General features: G+C 32.6%; 1 protein-coding gene across 2 annotated transcripts in view; it reads right to left on the reverse strand.

Annotated features, from left to right (window-relative positions):
* LOC117240775 (octopamine receptor beta-2R-like) overlaps positions 1-14,930 on the reverse strand; it is a 130,712-nt gene extending 115,782 nt beyond the window's left edge. Inside the window, exon 1 of one of the 2 annotated variants that reach the window (XM_033506815.1) lies at positions 14,875-14,930. The gene's annotated coding sequence lies outside the window, so the exon portion shown is untranslated. The remainder of the gene's footprint in view (positions 1-14,874) is intronic. The other variant, XM_033506816.1, reaches the window with a different exon arrangement.
* Between the last annotated feature and the right edge of the window lie 2,678 nt (positions 14,931-17,608).

The following is a 17,608-nucleotide window of genomic DNA, read 5'->3' on the forward strand; positions in this document are numbered from 1 at the left end:
GACAGATCTGTAAAATTCTTTTGCTTTAACATTAAAACTCGTAATTATTTGTGCTTTAAAAGTAAAATTTCATACAGAATACTTTAAGATTTAGAAAAGTGAAGGTAAAAGCAGTCAATGTATAATGATAGAATACCAATAAAAAAAATATCAATGTAACATATCCTGATCTAAATTCATGGAAAAATTTTAAAGCAAAATTAAGATGAAGACTCTACCTAAAATTTGAATCTGATTTATGGAATCATTCACAGTATTCACCAAACTAAATAACAAAGAAATCTATGGGAACGTTTATGATACGAATCTTAAGATTGTTTGAAACAGTTATCAAAAGAATCAATGAATACAGATGTGGAAGAAATTTAATAATACATAACTAATGGATTTATTATGGTAATATGTATAGAATTTATGGGTTCTTTAGGCTATAAATTCAAATAAAACAGCAGTTATAAATGATATTAATAATTTCTTAATGATCTGTCATCTAATTTTTTACATTTATGAAATTGAACACTTTCTAACATATATCTAACAAATTTTCGAGCTTTTAACTATTCATGAAAATCTTCCAAATTGTGCGTGCTTTAAGCCTATCATGGAGCAATGCTAATAACACCCCTAGTATTATTCTCATTAAAACTGTTATTATTCCCTAATAACAACTACAGATTGACTAAAAAATGGGAGCTTATTTAAAATCTCGTTAGGATATTCCATTAAGAATGCTGAAGGACCCCGTCGATGAATTCCGAAGGAGAAATAAACCTCGGTGGAGGTCGACTCGTCAAAGGACGCGCTACGATGGAAAAATCGATTAACGGCGATGACAGGCTCATAACACGCGAGTAATCCGCTCGCGCGATGTTTACACGCGATCCGTCCATCGGAAGAACGCATTTGCATGTGAACGCGCAGAAAACCCGAGCTTCTGACTTGATTTCAAAGGCATTACAACGATTATTGCAGCTCCTGAACACCTGTTGTGATTCCCCCAGACTCCCTCGATAATTTTGTCCACACAAGAAGTTTCAATGTTCGCTATTGCATTTTGATCTTTGTTATCTACAATCTGCAACGAGCTCTACATGTTTTGGAGCTGTTCTTTTTTGTCTAATGTTTGACGAGTTTGAACATTTTTTTTCTAAATTTATATAATACAGATGTGAATTACTATGCTGATTCTATACATGCGAAAGTATCAGTACACGAGGTAATCTACCCAATTGCTGAAACTGAAACGCTAGAAGATGAAAAATAATTTTAGGTTAGGTTAGGTAAAATAGAAAGGTTTCGAATGATGTATGATCTGGCGTAGGTGCTTCGAAAGCGGATGCGTTTTGAATATTTTAAAATCACCTCTGTTTTTTCAGACAGAGTCATACACTTTTTTACACATCAATCGATACGTTTCTCGATACAAAATATTAGGGTATTTCTACCTGAAAATATTTATTTTTAGTTCAAAAAATATTTCAATCTTAATTTCATCAAATTGGATGCAACACTGTTCCAGAGTTATAGCTTGTCCTAATTGCCTGAGTCATGTTGTATACATATGCTATACAATCCAATAATTTAATCCTCTAACAAAAATTTAATTTCGAATTCTTCTCGTATCTAGGTACTAGGTATAATAAACTTTTTTATAATGGAACACAACAGTAAAAATCAGTTTTATACGATATGTAGATATTTTAGCATACGAAGTTGTATGTTGTGTTCACAAAAATAAAGAACTGAAATAAGTGATTAAACTAAACAAATTACAGTACTTACATACAGGTTGAATCAATAAAAAATACTTTCTAGAATAATTCGTTAACTATTGGTTTTATCGAAAAACGTCTTAGATAAACTATGTTGCATTTCAAACATCTCATCGGAAGAATGTAATTTTATTTTTTAAGATATTAGTGATTTTGAGTTTTTTAAATGGCATCGATTTTATTATTAATCGATCCAGCTGGATATTTTCTATAAAAAAGTATTAATTTATTTACACTAAAAAAACCATTAGTTTGGCAGATATTTTAACTTTAATTTGTCAAGTATAACGCACGTAAAACAAAGATAATATAAGCACAAGAATACCGCTTTACGTCTTTCCTTGTCTCTCGTGTATTACATTTTGACAAATTAAAGTTAAAATATCTTCTAAACTAATAGTTTTTCGGTATAAATAGGTTAATACTCTTTTGTAGCAAATGTCCAGCTGGATAGATTAACAATAAATTCGGTGCCATTTAAAAAATGCAAACTCACTTTGATATCGTAGAAAATATAAGATATTAAAAATGAATTTATATTCATCCAATGGGTCCCTTGAAATGCAATATAATTCATTTAATACATTTTTCGATAAAGCCAATATGTAACGAGTTATATTAGACAGATATTTTAGATACTTCTTACTGATTTACCTTGTATGTGCAATAGATGTTTAAAAACGTTAAAAAGCTCTTTTACGATATTTGGCCAAATGAAAGAAATTCTTACTGATATTTGCTGTATTTGTCTTAATTTTGTATAAGTCCAACTGCAAAAGTGAGTCCAAATTCTTGACCAGCAATGTACATTCAAATATCGAGAAATAAGTTTTAGCGAAAACGTACGAAATCTCTCAAAGCAACATCACTCATCGTTGCTATCAGAAGTCGCTAATACCATCGGATTTTTCACGTTGAACAAACTATCGATCCAGAAACGGATACTTTCTAGTCGTTGCCACTTTTAAAGGGTCTCTTTGTAGCGATTCAAATCCCAACTACGATTCGTTAGCAATCGATCGATTAATACGAAAGACCGATACATTGAGAAAACGTTGGGTTTTGAACGATCGTTAAGCTTGCTTTCATGGCGAACGATGCGACAGCGTGGCGTCCAAGCGCGTGCAAAAGTGGTTTTTGCTTCAAAGCTCCAAAGCGCGAATGCAAACACACGTATGATGGTTTCGTTGGAAATTTTGTATAACTAACGTTGCAGAGCAAACGTCTCCATTTGGATTTCTAGAATTTTCTCCCAGTGCTTGTTTCCATGATTTTATAGAACAGTGGTGACAACTACGTTACAGATATTAATTAGACAGCTTATTTGTAATAAAATAACACCCACAATTTATTGGATATTGTAGAACGATAAAGTAATATTATTATTGTATTATATTACAGTGCATATGTTTTTTAGTGCCATTTTTATTTACATTAATCTTTATCCTAATTTGATTAAATTATTATAATTATCATATTTTCAATATTAATTTTATTACAATTATAAATACCTCAGTCTTAATTATTCGTTGGACAAATATTTAATAATAACCAGAAAACGATAAAACAAATATTAGATACATACAGGAAACATTCGATAATTGCACGAAAATCGGGGCTCAAGTGTTACAATTATGGAGATATAGAAACGATTCTATTCCTCGAAACTGAGATCTTAGAAGTGCCAAACGTAGAAAAGGACGATGCGGGTGAAAGAGAAAGAAAGTATCAAACACGATATAATTTGGAGCATATTTGCTTACCTAATAAATGATAACTAAATACGTATCAATAAGTAAATATAATGAAAATTATACCGTGTTTAGACTCATTTTAATCGGAAAAATTACACAAATACATCAATAGAAGTTTAATTTAGATAAAGACAAAAATAAAAATGTTTTATTTTTAAATTACTATCTGCATACGTATTTTCTTAGCGATACTTGACATTGGATCATGTTACACAACTCGATCGAGACGGATCGGCAAGTTTCGCGGTGCGTCAGGGAAACCTCTCTCTGTAGTAGGGATAACAACTATGCAAAAAACAGCAAATCTTTTTGTGCAATTATCGAATGTTTCTGTACACGTATTCTTTTTATAATTTCAGTTCCTATACAAATTATACAAACGAAACTTCATTTAAAAGCATCGCCAAAACCACTACTTTGTTACTTGTAAAAATTTGAAAATTTATTAACACAATCTCTTTCCATTCACAATCCTCAATCTTCACACAAGTACCACCATATTATTTTTCCCTAATATTTAACTGAATATCTTTTCTAAAAACAAAATTAGTGTCTTTGCGTTAGATTAAAGACAGAAAATAAAACATTAATTCTTGGCATTTAATCAAGCAAACAAAGGAAACGAATTAAGTAAACTGTTACAATCGGAAAATAAATTAAATATAAGTCAAACCAATTTTTATAATTCAAAAAGCGGTTACTACAAGTCCGTGACGTTTGCTGTTTCCACGGACAATGGATCCATGTTAGAAACGAAGTGGTAATTACTTTAGGCATCACGCAAGTCAGATCCATTATCGTCCGCAGGAGATGCAGACAAATCAAGTTAGTCGACAAAGGGATACAGATAAGAATATAATCACGCTATTGAAGGTCTCTGACCTTGTCTATTTCTACGTCTATTTGCCACACAGAAGGAAAATTCAATTCTGAAGATCAAAACTTGTCTGACTGCTCAAATGACCACGAAATCTATCAGTATTCACCGTGACGAACTTCCATATGTTACGTTAAGCTTTCTTGATTAGAGTTACTTGTAACAAGTTCTGTGACAAGCACAGAGTCTGAGTTTAGTAGGTTAATTTAGAATTTGAAGGTACCACTGTTTCTTGGTAATTTCAGAAATTTGCGTTATATATGTTTTATATAAATGTTGAATATAAAAGTAATTAAATAATTACTAAAATTGTAAACAAATTTTTTGAGTTGCAGTTCTTTGTTAAGTTTTTTGTGCGATATGAAAAAGTTTTTAATTCTCTGATGATGAGAAAATATTTGATATGCGAGAAATCTATAAATGGTATTTGATATGCGTAGATCTATAAATGGAAAGAGAAATATCAATATTTAAAAATATTATTAATACAGTTATTATTAAAGTATTAATATATTGTATTATTATTATATTCATTATAAAGTACGTAATATCATCTTTATATACTATTCGAAGTACTATAATTTACATTACATTAATACTATAAATCCACTATAATAATATCGTGGAAACTAAAGTTTCCAACTTCTGGGATCATCCAACAGTTACAACAATATGAACATAAATTTCATTATACTCATTATATTTGGGAAATTTTCATTTCTAACCAATTTTGAAACGAATAATTTTCACTGCATGATTTGAAGCAACCAATCTACATATTTTCGTGGAACAGAAATATTTGTATGTATGTCTGAGTTAGAAAAATTCAAATATTCCCATGGAGCGTCACGAAACAAGTGAAGATAGTAGTACAAGTAATAGCTTTGCCCTCTGATGAAAAGATGATTTACGTGATAAAAAAATAGAACAGTTTGAAATTTTTCGATTCGCGCCACTGTCAATTCCAAACAGAAAAACATTCTCACCTGTTTAAAAAAAGTTCCTATTTTCTTCTCCAATACACAACAAACATCGAAGTCGATAATATACAAACTGTCAGCAAACTGCACTCGTTCGAAACAGCATTTCCGATGAAAAGAAAACCGAACTTCGAACTTAAACATCTCCTTACCTACTTGCATATTGGAAATTTTCAGTTCGCAATAACTTTCAAAATGAATAACTTTCAGCACATCACACATAAAGTTGATCTATTAGCCAATTTATTTACAAAATTTTTGATAAAAACGTCAAATTTACAAATTATAAAAATTCGGGAAACATAGTGAAACAATGTAATCATCTTAACAGTTTTCCTTAACGCTATTGCGGTCCTTGGATTTTTATATTTCCCGTAAACAAAGCAAGTTTCTAATATTTTAAGAAAATATTTAATTAATTTATTTAATGTAAATAGAGTGATAAATCATATAGGATTTTTGCTGTTGTGACACATTAAACGTATACGTTCATATTAAAAGTTATTTTCTAGGCCTGGTATCTTGTTTCTCCAGTGAGTAAATAATCTTTTTTTATTATATATATCTCGTATATACAATTTATTAGGTGTAATCACCAGTTTCAGTTTTGCAATTTTTTTGTATATCGTATATACTATAACGTACATGTTCTTTGTGTTCCCATGTGTTTGTCATCCACTACCACCTATCAGTCGTGGCTTGGTATAGACTAAATTTTTTTTTATTTGTAAATTAAATCTGTTTACTCACAATTGCAATTAAATTAAGAGATATTCACTTAATCTTTCTTTTACCTTTTTCTGTAGAAAAATGTCAAAAATTCTAAAGCAAAGAGAAGGAAAATGGACAGAGAACATAAGTGCAAAATAAAACCACCTTAAAAAATAAAATAACCAAAGGCCGCTGAGGCTTTCAACGTTCCAAAAACCAACTATGTAAAGACTGCGTACGCATTGAATACACAAATCAAGAAAATAGTAATTATTCTACTTGTAATATAATATAGAAATAAAAATCGAATAAAAATGTGTATTCCATCTAAATGTTCTTTTTTTAACATTATTGACCATTTAGACTGAAAAGTTTACTAATTAAATATCTGTCGGTACTGAACGACAATTTTTCGTGTTCTACAAATTACAACAGCTTTACTCTTGCAAATTACAATTTATACTATAAACTAATTAAAAAAAGGTTGATTTTTAACGACTCTAGCTTAAGCTATAACAAAAATACTTAGATTGGTCGATACTGCACGATTCGCTCCTATACAGATAATTTTTCCATATTTTGCTCAAATTTGAGATATTTTATAATATTAGAAGAATTTAATTGAACTGAAAATGATCGGAAGAACGCAACAGAGTTAAGAAAATTCAAATCTCTTGTTCCGTATAATGTGGAAATTGACAACGTAAAGATTATCAACGAAAGGGTCACAATTCCAATCCGAGTGACGAAGCGTGCAGATGTGTGTCTAGTGCCCTGTGAAATTCACAAAACAACACGTGACGCCCATCCATCGAGAGTGAATCGAAGCAAACATAATCCAAGTGTTCCCTACCTTATTAGTGAAAAATTCTAACGCTCCAAAACTCTACCCGAAGTTCTGACTGAACTAAACTGAAGTTCGAACTCCTTAAACTTGAAGTCATGAAGTAATTAACATCAGCAACATAATACATAAAGTCTAAAAAAACACGGTATCCCTATTCTTCATCGACTTAAAAAAAAACCAAATAACAAACAAATCTATAACATAACTCGACTAATGAACTCGGTAGTAAAAATCGAATCTCCTTTAATAAAGAAAAAGATAGTGCAATGTAAACGATGCCAAAGGTACGACCATACGCAGAAATACTGCAATCATAATTTTCGTTGCGTCAAATGCGCAGGTACACTTCCCACTGAGCAGTGCACTAAATCACCAGAAATCTCAACGAAGTGCATCCACTGTCAAGGAGACCATCCTGCTAACTACAAAGGTTGCTCAGCCTACAAAACCCTATACATAAAAAAGTATCCTAAATTCAGAGCCAAAGAGACAACCAATCAAATACCTCCAAAATTCACTACTACTTCAATCTCCTATGCCCAAGCAGTACAAGGAAATCAAAATAATCCGAAAACCCATAGGGACCATTCTCAAAATAGTGTTCCCAATCCACAAAACACAGACAACTTCTCTAGACCCGAAAAATTAATCGAAAAAACAATTAGAATAAATAAATAACTTACTATCGTTATTAACACTCATCATGGATAAATTAATACGCCCCGTCGCAAAATAAAACCAAGACGCATAGCTCTTTGGAATGCCAACGGTCTAGCTCAACACAAATTCGAACTAGAACTCTTCCTAAAACAACAGCAAATCGACGTAATGCTCGTATCTGAAATTCACTTCACCGACAAAAACTATCTGAAAATAAACGGTTATAACTTCTACCATACCCAATATCCCAGTGGAAAGGCCCACGACGGCACCGGAATCATTATCAAATCCAGCATTAAGCATTAAGAGCTTCCATCATTCCAGAAAGACTATTTCCAAGCTACAAACGTAGCAATAGAAGACTGCCATAGCACAATCACCACCTCAGCAGTATATTGTCCTCCCAGACACTCCATTGCTAAAGAAGACTTCGATAACTTCCTTGATGCTCTGGGCAACAGATTCATACCTGGAGGAGACTATAACGCCGAACATACACAATGGGGCAGCAGACCTGTCACAGTAAGAGGCAAAAATCTCTTGAATAGCATAAACACCAACAGTCTCAACTACCTCAACACATATGAACCCACATACTGGCCCACTGATACTAACAAAATACCTGACTTACTTGACTTCTTCATAACTAAAGATATCTCGCCAAGATATGTCCAAATCAATTTCTCGGCGGATCTCTCTTCTGACCATTCCACCTAATGGCTTTATCCATAACCAACTCACCAATTGGCAGCTCTTTAGAGAAGTCTTTAATCACTCAACTTCAGCCTCAATTTCACTAAAAATAAATGAAGATATCGAAACAGCCACGGAATACTTAAACACGAGCATAATAAACGCTATCCGCTCCTCCACACCTACTAAGACTTCTATTAGCAAACATGAATATCCCCATTACATATTTAAAAAAATCGCAGAAAAGCGTAGACTAAGAAGAGTATGGCAGACCCATAGAACACCGGATAACAAACGCAAACTAAACAACGCAACTAGGAAGTTAACCAAAATCATCAAAAAATATAAAAACGACTGTTTTCAAAAATATCTCGCCAATCTGTCTTCCACAGCTGACTCCAACTACTCACTATGGAAGGCTTCCAGGAAACTCTCGCGTCCCCCGCAAATAATCCCTCCAATCTGTTGTCCGCAAGGTGGATGGGCACGTAGCCCTAAAGAAAAAGTCAACCTGTCGCTAAACACCTATCCAACGTATTTAAACCTCATTCCTCCAATATTGCCCCCAAAATAACGGAATACCTGCACTCTCCCTTCCAAATGTCTCCTCCTATTAAACCTTTCACTTCTCTAGAGGTTACAGAATTAATCCGTCATCTAAATCCCAGGAAAGCATCGGGGCATGACCAAATAAGTAATAAAGCAATCAAGGAACTTCCTATAAAAGGGATTTCACTCATCACATCAATTTTCAATGCAATTCTTCGTCTTGAATATTATCCGAAGCCCTGGAAAATATTAATGATAACTGTCATCCCTAAACCCGGAAAACCAATACACGGAAGTAGCTCCTATCGCCCAATTCGCCTTCTACCCACTTTGCCAAAACTATTCGGAAAGATGCTCATGAATCGACTCCTTCCACTCTTAGAGGAATTGAAAACACTGCCAGATCACCAATTCGCGATTTTTTCGGTTTTAAAGAGCGCAGCGACGTGTGCTAAAGAGGCGCTAATACCGCCACGACCAACTGCTCGTTTTATTATGACCTATGACTATTCGATTGGCTATTATTCACTTGAGAGGAATACTAACTCTGTTCTATGTATATACGACACTTGAATCGAAACGATGCGACGTGACGTTGCGTTTTGATGCTTCGAAGACGTTACCTCCGATGCTGACTTGTCCCAGAGATTTAAATTTTGATGCTGAGTGAATAATAGAATGGAAAATGGGAAATCGGAGAATAACCGAAGATAGTCGGTTTTGGAATATTTCGAGAATAAAATTACGTAATTTTGCAACTCTAGAGTGCATGCTGATGTCATTTAATAACATACCTAGAGTGGCTCATAAAAATATTCAAACGTTGTCGAAAACTTGTTATGTATCTATACAGATTATTCCACAGACACATTTAATAGACAAACTTTGCCAGTGTGTTTTATAGGTAAAATTAAAAATAAAATGTCATATAGCAAAAAGTCGATAAATGCTTCATAGAAAGAAACAAGATACATAATGTTCATGATACGTGTTGATAGAAGATACACATGTTTAATATTTCTGTGCCTAATTCTATCGAGTTATACAACGATGAATGTACGCTGTAAAGAAGCAAGACATAATCGATATGAAATTTGATATAAATCTTACGTTGATAAAACCAAAAGACACTTCAAAATGCACACATAAGTACAATATATATAGTGTTACGTTTCATGTTTTTCTCATAACTTTTTAATAAAATATTTATGGACTTAGTTATATATCATTTTAATCTTAATTTTATTTATAGAATATACTGGCAAAGTTTATAGACTAAATTGCGGGACACCTTGAATATTATATAAAACTTTTGAAACTTTATTAACACCATCACAAAATATGGCTATCATAACTATATTGATAAAATTTGAAACGAATTTAAAAACATATATGGAAGTTATTAATTGGATATTATACATTTCACAGAGATCAGCAAAGTATTTGAACAGTCAACTATTCACTATATTATTTACCACATATATTCACTACATATTAAACCACAGTATATAGTGAAATTATATTTAGAATTAATTGTATGTTTAAGATACTGTTCCTGCTGCATATTACTTTTTCACTAAGTGCATATTTGCATTTTCGGATTGATTTCAAATTTTACTATCCTAATCATGATACTCGTATCTCATTACAGTGCTAATAAAATTTCAAAAAGTTTCGAATAATGTACATAACATATTGATAAAAAGATTCTATAGTAAGTATCCGAATACTTACGTGTATCACTGTATGTTTCCTAATATAGCACAGTCACAACATTTATTGCGTGATATGTCGAATGCATTCATACTATTAATGTACAAAACATTGGTGTAAGCGAATGTGGATCAACCCGCCATCCTCAAATAGGCAATAGGTTTTAAGTTACACTATAACCTGAATATCCTTATATTATTTATGCCTACATACATATTGTCCTTCTATATCTAAGATCATATTATATGAAAGTATTTTTAAAATTTTAGATTTCAAACTTCTACAATGTGTATTTAATGACACAGTTGTGGTTCTTCGGGTTTCGATGGTATTTCTAATAGTACGTTGCTCTCTATTTCGTGAACAGAAATGTTCACTTCTTCAGAGCAAACTTGAAACTGTCTAATTCAGTGTCCGGAAGGTCTGGTCGGAATAGTTTCAGGTCTGCGTTCAAGAAGTGAACTGGTTTATTCGCGAAACGTCGGAACATAGTGCAATGCTATTAGAGATGCGATCGAAAATCGAAGAACGTCAAACTTTTTAAAAACTGTTTGTCATATAACGAATAAAAAAATTGTTGTGTTTTCACAATATTGTTTACGATCCGCTTATGTGTTTTACGCACGTCAGCCATGCAGTAGTAAATTCTTTTCCTGAGTAGTAAATATGATAAAATAGGATACTCTTGAAATTATTTTAGTATAGTTTTATGGTACATAAATCATGCATTAATATGAAATTCGAGAATTTTTCAATTGAGGGTGCGATCATAAATAGTGGCAGAAGGTGATAAATCATAACATATGGGAGATAATTAACGCTAAACCTACCGACATTTTGTGTATACCTATTTCTACCGTGTGCGGTCAAAATGACCGGTGATTAAAGAAGTAATAGTTTTTATGATTTAACTTAGATAATGGTTAATTTATAACTAAATGTATATAAAATGATGAACTTTCATAAAATTTCGTCCAAATTTACTTTTGTTTAATTTCAATTATAGACTTAAATAGAATTACACTTTTATTTATATAGAGATATATCTTATTCAACTTTGCTGCATTTTTTACAAATTATCTTATTATCAAATGTACATTTGCCGCATAAACATTTCCCGCATCTTAAACAAATTTTCGTAATTTTGTAACCTTTACAATCTTCTACTTGACAAATTTCTTGCAGTAATGAAGCTGAACTTGTTGATAGTTTTATTGTATGGTTTTTCCCCGCGATTCCTTATATAAAAGTAATGTATGCACTAGATTTATAACAATTTTGTGAATTTTCTGTAAATTGGCCCCATACTGTAGATACCATTTCAAATTTATTGGTTCGTAAACGTTGGCTTCTTTCGTTCTTATCAAATTGTATAAACCTCATAATTTCAGCAAAGTCATTCCTGCTCATTTTGAAAAAAATGCAGGTCTCCAAATTTTATTCCACAAATATGATACATCTAAATTTTTTGCTTGATATGCACCGCGGGCATATAGCAGAGCAATAAATGCATCTAGTTTTGTTGCATCTAACTCCCTCTTAGTCCCCAATACTCTAAATGCTTCTTCTGTACATTTTATTATATGATCCCTTATACGATGATCAATGATAAGATAAAATGCCGTTTTTACTTGTTCTTTCATTATATGCCGTTTAGCATATTCGTAAAAATATTATGAACTGATGTCCTGTCAGGTTTGGGACTTGTATCTATTTCTTTCCAAATTGTTCCATCGGACTCAGTTTCACTCTCTGCTGTCAACGATAATTTCTTTCCTTTTTGCCCTTACGCAAACGCTTATTTATAATATTCAACTCTGATTTGGATATAAATAGCTTTTCATGTGTTTCCATGCTGTTTTTAGTTGCTGAGGTTTCTTGTTCATCGCACACTAAATAGGGATATTTTAAATCGGAAATTTTCAGGATACTTGGAAATCTAGAATTTCGTTATCACTGAATTGGGGTTGTGATATTTTGAGAGAAAAGAGTTTGAAAACTACGAATTTGGAAATTTTAAATAACTATGTTTCGCGACCTTTAGAGCCGCACATTTTTCAAATACGGATAATTTGAAATAATTTGAAATAATTTGAAATAATTGCATAATATCTTACTATTAAGACAAGCGAAATAAAAAGTTGTTTCGAAATTAAAGATAAATGCTAAGAAATATATCTGTATATAACAACAAATCTCAGAAAGTAGAAAAAACATGTTTCTTGCGAACTAAACAATCTACAAATCGAGTAGTAATAAAAAATGTGAAAGTGGAAATTATGTAACTCTACATATTTTTTAAATTAAGATACATTTCCAGAAATCCGAAACGTGACGGACCCTAAAGAATGCAATCTTTTGATAAACTGAGATCTGTTCAAAAAGCCTAGGTAACTTGGAAAAATAGTAAATATTCAATATAGTGATTTTCAATCGTATAATATAATCAAATTTTTTCTTTAAATATATTTACATTCTTTATGCATATTTATAGAATATTATTTCCAAAATATATATTCTGCCAACTTTTTTATGGCTTCTATTAAAAGAAATTAATTCAGATATTAAAAGTCATTAAATCTTATTCACTACTTCTAATTTCAACTTAAAAATATATTTTTGATTATAAAATACAGTGTACACTACAATTTACTATCAATATTAACAATTATCCTTAATTTTTTTCCAGTATGTATACATACAGAATATTATTTCCAAAATACTATCAACTTATTCTTACTAGATAATTTTATTACTTGTCTTTAATTTTTTCCCCATTTAAAAACACATGACATATAACATCTTAATAATCATTCATCGTTAATTCTTTAAGACTGCAACATTGTATCGTAGAACGTTAATTTCCCAGAATTTAATAACATCATGCTTCGAACAAATTCCCAAAGTATACTAATACTTCCGTTAAATCACGCAACATCGCATGAACGCCGCTGCACGATATTATTGAATAACATTTTCCTCGCAATAACGAACAGCGAAACATTAATTCCCTGTAACTTACTAACGAAAACATGTTTTCGATAATTCCCGAACATTATTCGCCAACGTTTCTGATAAAACAACTAAACGTTGACTAGCATTATGTATGTATATAGTTAATTTAAAATCGTATAATCGCATATGTTATACCCGGATACTCAACACGTGCATTATTTCTTATCAGTTTTCTGTATTTCCATTGTTCGTTCGATACATTTGCTTTGTTACGATAACTTTCGCTCCGCTATTTAATTCAATTGTTCTCGAGAGATGAGTAACTTTATTGTAGACAGAGTAAAGTTTCCAATGATACCTTTTATTTGTGAATATCATAATATACACCTACTGCTTAAAAGTTTGGTATTGTATCCTCAGTGTATCAAAGAATTGAATTGGATTGTTTAATAGCAAACGTATAAATGAATATTCTTATATATGTGTTCTTATATTTGTAAATAGACAATTAAGTTTTATGTATTTTAAATTGGCATGTGTATATTATTAGAGTAAAATGTGTGGTTTACTGGCAATATTATAAATTCTTTATTTTCATATTTAACCTTCCGACTTTTAATATAATATTGTTAATTCTTTTGTATTTTGTATCTGATTCTATTCATCTTTTTATTCTTGTTTATTTTGCTTTTTCGAAACATAATTCACCTCAATTTATTAAATTTTTTTATTTTAACATTTCACTATATTAGTAATCGATATTCTCGAGAATATTTTTAAACTTATTTTTAGAATTTTAATTTACTCTTGTCAAATAAAATATTTTCGAATAATATACAATAAATTATAAATCGCCTTTTGTATATAAAATTTAACGCACTACAATTTACTAAGTTATTAAATTTTTTAAAATTTTTGATGCTTTTTTCCGAAAATAAGTTTCTTAAACTTTATCTCAAGATTCAAAAGCTTTAAACAAAATTAATACAAGATTTCCAATGATTTGTCGTAATTTATGTTTTGCTAACTCGTCGTAATCGTAATTTCTACGAGATAATTTACATATGCCTATGTTGAGACAATGAACTCGCATAATAGTAGGTACGACATATATCTTCCTCGTCTGAATACTATTTATCGAGGTTACGTTATCTTTTATACATTTTATTATTTTATTATTCTTGTATTTTTAATAACTCATAGAAACATCTATGCACAAAGTAAGATATGCAAGAATAAGAAAAAGATAGCAGCAATTTTTTCATGGAATAAAAATGTATAAAGTTTCATTTTTAGAAACTAATATGCATATTTGTTTTTATGAGAAAATATTTTTAATCATTTAACGAATTGATTAACTTACTAAAGCTGTAGAATGGTTATTATCCACCCATTATCCGATCTATCACCTGAGTATCCACATAGTACCTGAAAATACACAATAAAAAATATTAAACCAAATATTATTATCCGATTGAGAAGTAATTTAGCATTTTATATAATTATCGAAAAATTTCCGTCATTATATGGCATATTCGATTTGAACAAATATTTATTATTTAATAAATATATGTGATATAGAATAAAAGAAATAAAGAATAATGTTAATTCGAATAATTATCGAAATGAATTATTAATTAACGCTAAGAATTCTAATGAAATACTATAAACATTATAATATTCTGTTTTTATTATGAAATATAATATGGAAGAAAACTATTCATCCGTGTAATCTTTTCATTATTGTTTATTATAATTAAAATAAAGTGGAAGATTCTATCTGTTCGGTATTAAAATCTAGCCATTCTATAAATCAATAAATTTAATATACTAGGGAAATGTTGTTGGAACTATCAGATATTTTTGTGTTGTATTGATTATGTGTGAATCAAGGCTATTTATTCTTGTATAATATTAAGTTTGGAAAAATTTTTTGAAATTCCTTATGTAATTTTGCTAATTTTCGTGTTATTTTCCTGTAATTTCTTTACTTTTATACCTTATGTGTTGCTCTACGATTTTGTCGCATAGAACAACATGTGTATTATTGGAGGTGTCAATAATAATAGTATATGATATATAATAAAACAATATTTTAGCCTCTATAACTTAACTCGATCATAATTGTTCGAGATTTGTGATAATGAGCTTCGGCTCGAGGCGACAACCAGTCGCCGAATGTAGCCGCGGTCAAGGGATGAACGTTTTGTCTAACAAAGGTATGGAGTAATAGTATAGCTCTCCTTAAAAAGAAATAGTTGTAGGAACACTCGACAGTATACATTCCAACAGTTTCTGTTCCGTGGCTCGCCACACGCAGACCCTATTCTTCGGGTAAGATGATTACCAGATGTCGACGCATCCTAACAGTACATGTTCAGCTAACCTGAGGAACCATTACAAATCTCAAGATTTAGTTAACTAAAGTCCTTCAAACAGACAAAGTCTTTATCCCAACTACGGGAAGATAGGGGAAATCTATTTTTCTCACGAACGACGCTTCCCGCTAGCAACTTTCTCTCATCAGTTCGCTGTGGAGTGCCGAAGCGTGCAGACGTGTCTCTAGTGCCCAGCGTAGTTCGAAAACAACACGTGTCGCCCAAACGTCGAAAGAGAACACAGCTAAGTGCCCCTTACCCCCTAGGGAGAAGAAAATCCCACGCACCTAACCCCAACACGAATACTAGCCTCACAGCCTCACGACTAGTTGTTCATTCCGAATTAACTAGCTCGATGATGGCCCAGCAACCGCGACCAGGCTCTCCGGAGCAGACTCGCAGCTACCCCGAGCTACCCCCCCCGTGGCAGAAGTGTAGCAGAACTCTCCGCACTAACGACGCTAACACTACAAAGAAGAGGAAAATAGAACCAGCAACGCAAATAAACACACACAACAGGTTCGCCGTATTGGAATCCTCAAACGACGCCATGGAAATCGTAGAACCGCCATCAAACCAACACTCACAGAGAATCCCCCCTCCCCCACCAATTTTTGTGGACGACGTCATTGACATACAGACAATGACCAAGTCCCTAGAGAGAGATACCAGCAAGGAGGAATATAACCTTAAGATAAGCAACAACAAGGTGAAAATACTACCGACGAACCCAGAAGCTTACAGAAAACTCACCAAGACACTCAGGACCCTGAACGCCAACTTCCACACCTACCAACTTAAACAGGAAAGGCCTTTCCGGGTGGTCCTACGAAACATACACCACTCAGCAGATATAGACGAACTAAAATACGAACTCTCAAAACTCGGCCACGAAGTCGTCAACGTAAGTAATATAAGGCATAGAGTCTCGAAAGACCCGTTATCCTTATTCTTCCTAGACATTAAACAAAAACCGAACAATAAGGAAATATACAACATCAGTCGCCTAATGAACGCGATAGTAAAGATCGAACCACCGCTCGTGAAAAAAGAAATAGTGCAGTGCAAAAGGTGCCAAAGGTACGGTCATACGCAGAAATACTGCAACCATACTTTCCGCTGCGTTAAATGCGCAGGCTCTCACTCCACTGACCAGTGCGCCAAATCACCGGAAACCCCAGCGAAATGCATCCACTGCCAAGGGGACCACCCTGCCAACTACAAAGGCTGCCCAGCATATAAAACACTATACACGAACAGGTACCCTAAGCTCAGAGCAAAAGAGGTATCCAACCAAACACCCAGCCCGCCGAAATTCACGACTACCCCAACCCCCTCAACCAACCAAACGCACAGTCCTACCAAATTCATCTCCACCTCAACCTCCTTTGCCCAAGCAGTACAAGGCATCCAAAATAACCCGAACAGCCAAAGGAACCTTCCCCAAAACAGTGACCCCAACCCACCAAACACAGACAACTCCTCAAGGCTTGAAAAGCTAATAGAGAAACAATCGGAGCAAATAAATCACTTGCTATCGCTACTAACACTCATCGTGGAAAAATTAGCACGCCCCGACTCAAAATAAAACCAAGGCGCATAGCACTCTGGAACGCCAACGGTCTAGCGCAACACAAACTTGAACTAGAACTCTTCTTAAAACACCAGCAAATCGACGTAATGCTCGTGTCGGAAACCCACTTCACCGACAAGAGCTAC

The sequence above is a fragment of the Bombus vosnesenskii genome, unplaced genomic scaffold (assembly GCF_011952255.1).
Source record: "Bombus vosnesenskii isolate JDL3184/JDL3185 unplaced genomic scaffold, Bvos_JDL3184-5_v1.1 scf7180000014893, whole genome shotgun sequence".
Classification (NCBI taxonomy): domain Eukaryota; kingdom Metazoa; phylum Arthropoda; class Insecta; order Hymenoptera; family Apidae; genus Bombus; species Bombus vosnesenskii.